Source organism: Cetorhinus maximus, chromosome 8, assembly GCF_964194155.1.
Source record: "Cetorhinus maximus chromosome 8, sCetMax3.hap1.1, whole genome shotgun sequence".
Classification (NCBI taxonomy): Eukaryota; Metazoa; Chordata; class Chondrichthyes; order Lamniformes; family Cetorhinidae; genus Cetorhinus; species Cetorhinus maximus.
Window position 1 is genome coordinate 12,850,344 of NC_135886.1, and position 8,581 is coordinate 12,858,924.

Sequence of the window (8,581 nt, forward strand, 5' to 3'; positions counted from 1 at the left end):
ACCCATCACCATTCCTTCTGGATCCTGTAATCCTTATGCACATCCAGAATATCCTTGCTAAGGTTTGAATAATTTTACTAAATCCAACTCAACTCAGTCTTTAATGTTGGGTCCCTGCTTCCAGATGGAGCTCAAATGTTTATTCATAAATGCCTCATTGTAACTCATCTCTACAACCTGGCCTTGTGCTTACTCCATCTCCCTGATCTCATGCACCTTTGAACCTTCACCTCCTACCCCATTTAATTTTTCCAAGATCCTTCAGCTAGCATCATTAGCTTGAACTAACCTCATTAAAAGCTTTCAATCACCTTCCATAAGTTTTCACAAAAGCTTGCCACCTGCTCCTGTTAAATTCCTTCAACCAGTTGTGTTAAGGCATTACATAAATGCAAGCTGTTACCCAGTAGTTTCAACTTCACATGTACCCATTTATAACCAGATACTCAAACTTAGTTTGTGGATGGCAAATAAGCCAAACTAATGAGCTGGAGCAGTCAGTGAATTCTAAAGGATCTCCCATTTAAGACAGAGATAGGTAATTAGAACTTAAAAATGTAAGAATTAGGTCACTCAGCCCCTCAAGCCTGCTCTGCCATTCAATAAGATCATGGTTGATCCAATTGTGGTCTCAACTCCACTCTCCTGCCTGTCCCCCATAACCCTCAACATCTCAATATTAGCCAGAGTCCATAGACATCTGTTAGAGAAAGACATATGGCTAGATAGCTTGAAGGGCACTACTCTACATCCAAGCATGGGGAAAGGCAAACAGCAAGCCTTCATGAATTACCACCTCTAGTAGAGGGATTGAGTCCACCCATTTGGCTTCATGCTGCACCACACTCTAGTCAACTGAACTAACCACAATTAGGTCTCAAACTCTGGCAAATGCACTTTTATTCCTAGTTCTAAATTTTCAGACCACCATTTGTTTTTATTACGATAGTTAATGATAGGCAGGCCACAACAAACATGCCCTGCTTAATGTGTTAAAAACAAACATTAACCAGAGTAACTTCTAAATTAGATTTTCAGATAAACTGCTTTACTCCACAGTGAAGCCCTTTTATTAGAGAACCTGTTTAGTTATTTCACTGTAGCAGGAACTGACTAATCAGGCTTAAGCCTCTGCTGGCACAAAGCATCCATTTGCCTTCCTGCAACATTTCTCAAGCTGGCCTCAGAAGCTTAAATTGGATAATTTTTTAAAAAAGTTTGTAGAAAATGGGGTTGACTTTCACATTACAATTTTTCTCTCCACAAAACAAATCAAATATGGTTTCTGAAGCACGGAAAGCACTCAACACAACTTGCCATTATTCACATGTGAATGGGGCAGTGTCAGCAGCCTTTCATTACTGTCCAACCCAAACCTGCCAACTGACATATTAAGTCATTGGTTGGAATCAAGAACAAGAGCCCCGGCTGATTCCTTTCCTCCCTAGTCAGAGGCACAGGTTTATATGGCTAACTATCACTGTAGATGGGATCAAAACCTTCCACTTTTTGAAAAAAAAAATTATCCTGATTCATATAGTTTTAGAAAATTCTTGCATCTGAACTGTACTGTTGTGTTAATCAGAAACTGAGACCACTAAAGTAGGACTGGAAATTCTTAGCAACTTTCCAGGATGGTAAAAGCTTTAAAGAAATGGTCAGACAGCCCATTTCCTCCAACAAAGCTGGGGAATTCCACAGCAACAGCACACTAACCCCACCCAGCTATATTTGTAACTGTGCACTCACTGATGCAGTTACTGGACTTCTGCCATTTCTGTTCCACAAAGCAAACTCCTGCAAGGAGTACACCCACTACAAAATTTGAAAAGAAAGACAATCTACAGGACAGATATATTCTCAAGGGACAATTTACAAGACTGTTCAGATGGTTATTTTTCTTCCTTTTCTGCTCACTGCAACTTTGGAAAGATAACTCCCAGTTCTCTTGATGGCGCTGGCCAGGGACAGCTTGCAAGGGCAAACAGCCCTCATTTCTGTAGAGGATAGGGGAGGAATTAGAGGGCCCCCTCCCCCAATCATGTCATATGGTGGGTTCCTAACCATCTGTGCAAACAGACATGCAACCCTTCCACAAAGCAATGCACTGGGAGCCATGAAGCCATATTTTAACCATGGACTCATTAAACAAGGCAGAGAAAATAGATAAATAATTGAGAGAAAGCTGGAAGACCCAAAGCTTAGTCAAAAAGGCAGGTTTTTAAAAAAAGATGAAAAGGACTTCAGGGAAAAGAAATACCAGGTATAGGAGCAGAGTAGATACAGAGCAATCCAGGAGAGAGTTTGAAACTTCAGAAGAATTCACCTGCCTGCCACCCAATATCCTGTTTGGCCTCGATAACTCCAGTTTCACTTGGCGCAGTTGACGTGGCTCCAAGGGCACCTAGAAATGGTATGAGCAATGCACTACCTGCTGTCTCACTCACCCCAAACCAACTGGGGCAATGGCAGTTCAATTGAGGCAAGGAGATTCAAGAGGCCAAAATGAAAGTATGTGGAAGGGGATTTAACCCAGGTCAGAGATATGATGGTTTGAGGTTCTGTAGAGATCAAGACAAAATTTAAATGTGCACAGGGGAACTGGCAATATGGGGAAGGAGATTGGGAGGCTAGCAAAGAGTATGCAGAAGAAGTGAAGATAAGAGGCAACTAAATCATATGAGTTTCAGAATTTGAGGACTGAGTCAGGCAATGATTTGAGGTAGAAACAAGCAATTTTGGAAAGGTCTGAAGGTCAACTTCTCAGTAAAGATGGCTGCTGAATTACTCCACATAAAGGAATCAAACACTCTTCCAATGTTTCCCAATGTTATATTGCCCTGTAGGGAGACTAAAGTTACAAAGAGGGAATCCAAATCCATTGTTTAATAATATGCTTGAGAGATCCCAAATTACTGTAACTAGGAACAGTTAAGTGTCAAATTGGTGACCCCATTGTTATAATTTGCTGCAGAAAACTAGTCACACCAATGACCTCCATTTTAAAATCCAAAATGAAAGTCAAGCATTAAATACATTTGCATCTAACAACCCTGTTACTGGCTTACATAGAATTAGAAACTAAATGTAGGACAAACACTGTTTGCAGATGGGAGACAGGGTCAGACTGGTAAAATTAGCCAGATTATGCAGAGTATTGCAACCTGGAGGATAAAAGCATCACCTGCAATGCAAAGCGGAATGCAAAACAATGAAATGCAAATATAGCAGTAGGCAAAAGGGAAACTCATGCTGCACAGTACAATGTTAACCTGTAAAACTTCTGCATCTGTGCTAATGATATTTGAAGTTAAAAAATGTCTCAACTACTCCAGGCTTCCAATTACTCTGAACTCTACAAATCCCTCCATGGCCTCACCTCACCCTCCATCTCTAACCCTTTAAAGTCTCTGCACTCTTCCGATTCTGGCCTTTTGCACAAATGTGTTTTTGATAGCTCCTGTGAAGAATCCAGGGAAGTTGTTAAAAGATGCTACATGAATACAGGTGTTCTCAGACCAGTAAAATCAATCCTGAACATGCCAATTGCTACACAAGGGGAAGTGGTATTGTCACTGAACTAGCATTTCAGAGACCCAGGGTATTGCTCTGGGGACCTGAGTTTAAACCCCATCACAGCAGATGGTGAAATTTGAATTCACTAAAAATCTGAAATTAAAAGTCTGATGACAACCACAAAACCGTTGCCGATTGCAAACCAGATAGGTTTTTATGACAAAGTCCTTTATGGAAGGAAACCTACCATGGCCTACATGTGACTCCAGACCCACAGCAACATGGTTGACTCTTAACTGCCCTCTGAACAAGGGCAATTAGGGATGGGTAATACATACTGGCCTAGCCAGCGATGTCCACATCCCATGAATGAATAAAAGTGATTTGTACTGGAAATGTACATGAGCAGTAGGTGGCATTATCTGATGTGAACACAGGTATGGGCAGATGGGAAAAGACACTCCACACAAGAATTTTGCAGGCAACGAGCAAAAAAGCCAGTAGACTCCCTACCCCAAGTTCCTCACCTACCTTCCCAGTTACCTACAAGATGTCAACCAGGAATTTCTAGCCCTCTTGCTAGTCCGCTTTCTCCCTAATCCAACTAAACTGGGAACGACAATGCCCTTATCCAAATGATTAGCCGCTCTGAACAAGCCCAGACTAAGTCTCCATGGCCTATTCAAGCATGCAGGAAAGTCCAATCCTTTGATTTAGTGGTCCCTCTAAGTAAGGTTCAGACACGCAGCCTGGCTGGCCACAGATTTAGCAAAGGTCCCGGAATAAACTCAAAACCAGCTCTGATTTGCAAAATGGACAGATTTTATATGTTCAATACTTACCACAATGGAATTTTTATAGTTACATTCCAAGTTTTGTGGTACTGAAGTGGATTGCATTGAAATTACAGTACACAGGTCCTTCATAAAACAAATTTACATCACAGGAGCTCAATATGATCACGTTGCATTACATCAATTCTGAGAAGTACCCCAAAACACTTAGAGGCAGTATCGAAAAAGAATAATGAGCAAAAGGCTACATTAGGAGTGGCCAAAAGGTGGTTTTTAAAGGAGGCTGCAGACAGGAATTGAAACAAGTAGAAGGCCCCAAAATAGAAGTCAAATATCTGAGGTCAGGGATTACAGATTGACAGGGCAAAGCCATGAAGTACTAGAACAGCACTCACGGCTGTAGAAACATAGGTCTAGATAGAGTAAATAAAGACAACCAATTTTAGGTTAAGGGGTCAAAAACCAAGGGGCATAGGTTTACGGTAAGAAAATTAGAGGGACAATGAGGAAACTTTCCACACAGTGGGCATTAGGAAACTGGAACACCACCTGAAAGGGAAGGGCAGAAACTCTCAAAAGTATTTGGAACCGTGACTTGCAGGACTACAGGCCTAGTAGAGAAAAGTGGCATTTGGCTGGATAGCTCGTCAACGAGCATGGACACAGTGGGCCAAATGGCCTCCTGTAAAGATAAAGAGTGGTGTACTTTGCATTTTTAAAAGCTTTCTCTCCCTCCCCCCCCACAGTAAGGGATCTTCCCCCAATTTATTGCAGAATGAAATTGTCTTTGGGAAGGGAATAAATTGAGGGGGGACTACTATCCAAGCCTTTACACTGTTCTGAGATCCAAACTTACATTCACCAAGAGCAGAGGCCAGGAACTACAGCTCACAGCATGTCTCAGGAGTTCCCATGCGTGTGCCACCTGGCATTTTTGTAGTTCAGGCCAAGGACACACAACTGCACAAGAAAACAGCACGAAAACCCCCAATCACGTGACTAGGAACAGAGGACCACAAAAATCGAGAAGAACCCTAGATAGGCGACATGCAGACATCCCAGTTCAGAAGAGCACAGAAAAAGAGGCTCCAAGCAGAAAAAAGGCTGTAGTTGGGAGTCCTTAAGTGGCAACCAAGGAGGCAGCGGAAGATTCCTGGTGATTCCCGCAGGCCACTGGGACAAAGGTACCCCTTTAGAGCAGTAGTAGTCTGCACAGCAAAATAAACAGCTCAAGTGTTGGTGCTGGAGTGCAGACTCAGGAATCCAAGGGAACAGATTCTTAGGAGACAAGACCGAAACCCTGCAAGGCAGGCTGTCATTCAGGCTGTCCTAGTTGGAGTGACTCAAGAGAACTCCAAGGCAGGATCTTCAAAGGTGAAGACTGGAATCCTTGGTGAGAAAGAGTTTCAACGATTCTCATTGAAACAATGCTTACCGTTCTCAAGTGTTGAGAAATCTTTGGAATCTGTCTTGGTCACATCTACCATTTATGTGCAGTGTGATGTTCAACCAGTTTTGTCTGTTAATTCACATGTATTCTTAACATTCAGGATTCATGAGGTACAAGCTAGATATTGTAGATTGTTCTATCTTTCTGACCATGTATAGTAAAGTTTACTTTAATTTGTTCAAAATCTGAAATCTGTGACTTTATTCTCTTAGCAAGTGTCTTCAATGTCAAATTTGGTCTACTTTATAAAATAAAACATAATCTGCCCCTAAACAGGTTGTACAATCAACTTGAGGGCCTGGTCAAGGATCATAACTGTCAGCAAGTTGCTTCAAAGATAGTACATCAGCCAAGCTTCATGCCGTCCAGACAATCCCATCTCAACAATGACCAGGGGCCCTGGCTGATTATTTCCAACTTGGTTCAAAGCATCATTTCACAGGAAATTATTAAGTAGCAAGTTTAACCATTTCACCAGCTCAGGTTTCAAAACAGTTCATAATAAGCACAACATGAGCCAGGACCACAAATACATCCTAAACACCCGTAACTCCTGATACAGCCATTCCTCTCCAGATACAGTCAGCTCCAGCACCCCTACTCCAGCTTTCAATCCTTATCCCAACATCTTTTCCCTCCCCACCACCCCCACTCCCCATTAACTGGGAACTGCCCCCCCCTTCCCCATTAGCCAGCAACTGCCCCCCCCCTTCTTTCCCATTAACCGGCAAAAGCCCCCTTCCCTCACCACCCCCTTCTTCCCCACTAACCTGCAACAGACCCCCTTCCCCCCCGCCTCCCCCATTAACCGGTAGCAGCAGCAGAACCCCCCCCTTCCCCATTAAACAGCAACAGCAGAACCCCCCCTTCCCCATTAAACAGCAGCAGCAGAACACCCCCTTCACCATTAAACAGCAGCAGCAGAACACCCCCCCTTCCCCATTAAACAGCAGCAGCAGAACACCCCCCTTCCCCATTAAACAGCAGCAGAACACCCCCCTTCCCCATTAAACAGCAGCAGCAGAACCCCCCCTTCCCCATTAAACAGCAGCAGCAGAACCCCCCCCTTCCCCATTAAACAGCAGCAGCAGAACCCCCCCCTTCCCCATTAAACAGCAGCAGCAGAACCCCCCCTTCCCCATTAACCAGCAGCAGCAGAACCCCCCCTTCCCCATTAAACAGCAACAGCAGAACCCCCCCCTTCCCCATTAAACAGCAACAGCAGAACACCCCCCTTCCCCATTAAACAGCAACAGCAGAACCCCCCCTTCCCCATTAAACAACAACAGAACCCCCCCTTCCCCATTAAACAGCAGCAGCAGAACCCCCCCTTCCCCATTAAACAGCAGCAGAACCCCCCCTTCCCCATTAAACAGCAACAGCAGAACCCCCCCCTTCCCCATTAAACAACAACAGAACCCCCCCTTCCCCATTAAACAGCAGCAGCAGAACCCCCCCTTCCCCATTAAACAACAACAGAACCCCCCCTTCCCCATTAAACAGCAGCAGCAGAACCCCCCCTTCCCCATTAAACAGCAGCAGAACCCCCCCCTTCCCCATTAAACAGCAGCAACAGAACTCCCCCCTTCCCCATTAAACAGCAGCAGCAGAACTCCCCCCTTCCCCATTAAACAGCAGCAGAACCCCCCCTTCCCCATTAAACAGCAGCAGAACCCCCCTTCCCCATTAAACGACGGCGGCAACAACGGCAGCGCCCCCCCCCCAATTAACCGGCAGCAGCAGCAGCAACAGCCGCCGCCGCCCCCGCCTTCCCTTCCCCTTCCCCACTAACCGGCAGCTGCCCCACCCGCCCCCACTAACCGGCCCCCGCTTCCCTCCAGCCGCCCCGGCCCCCGCCCTCCTTTGATCCCTTCGCTCGGCCCGGGCCGCTCCCTCCTCTCGGAGGCCGAGGCTGAGGCTCTGGGTGTGGCGGCCAAGCGGGCAGCCGGCGAAAAGCCTCGACTCTCGGCGCCTCTGTGTCTCCGAGAGCAGCTCGGCTCCCTCCCGGTGTGTGTCTCTCCCCTACCCCCCCCCCGTCCTCACCCCACCAACCCCCGGCGCGCCGCCCTCCCGCCCGGGCCCAACCCTCACCTGCCGCCTCTTACTCGGTGCCGGTTAGATCGTGGCCACCGCCTCAGCTCGAGATCAGAAGGAGGAGTGTGAGGGGGAGGTGGTTAATGAGCAATTCCCCACACCCCTCCCCCACGTGACATCAGCGCCACGTGACCGCGCTCCCGCCAGGCATCACGGGACCGTCCATTCAAACTGGCCAGCTCCCGCCTTGCTTCTTAAAGGCACAGTCCAGCCCCTCCCACGAAACCATGCAGCCCCTCTCTGGAACCTTTCTTTCTAGTACTGGTGAGCTGGGGTCAGTCCTGCCTGACATCTTCCCTAGAGTGCAGTGTCCAGAAGTGGAATGATTAAAAACAAAAACAGAATTACCTGGAAAAACTCAGCAGGTCTGGCAGCATCGGCGGAGAAGAAAAGAGTTGACGTTTCGAGTCCTCATGACCCTTCGGCAGAACTGAGTAATATTAGGAGAGGGGTGAAATATAAGCTGGTTTAAGGTGGGGGGAGAGAAGTTGGAGGGGGGGGGGGTTGGTTGTAGGGACAAGCAAGCAGTTCTGTTGAAGGGTCATGAGGACTCGAAACGTCAACTCTTTTCTTCTCCGCCGATGCTGCCAGACCTGCTGAGTTTTTCCAGGTGATTCTGTTTTTGTTTTGGATTTCCAGCATCCGCAGTAGTTTTTTGTTTTTATCTCTGTGGAGTGATTAACCCAGGTTCCTGACACCTATAGTAGATTACCAACTGCGTTGTTTC

The 8,581-nt window shown here is 46.2% G+C and overlaps 1 protein-coding gene across 5 annotated transcripts in view; it reads right to left on the minus strand.

The window, feature by feature from the left end:
• rhocb (ras homolog family member Cb) overlaps window positions 1-7,982 on the minus strand; it is a 38,213-nt gene extending 30,231 nt beyond the window's left edge. For 2 of the 5 annotated variants that reach the window (XM_078546455.1, XM_078546453.1), the window contains exons 1-2: window positions 7,852-7,959; window positions 5,167-5,270 (exon numbers count right to left, since the gene is read on the minus strand). The gene's annotated coding sequence lies outside the window, so the exon portion shown is untranslated. Of the gene's footprint in view, window positions 1-5,166; window positions 5,271-7,851 lie in introns of all 5 variants that reach the window. The other 3 variants (XM_078546454.1, XM_078546451.1, XM_078546452.1) reach the window with 2 other exon arrangements.
• Window positions 7,983-8,581: the final 599 nt, after the last annotated feature.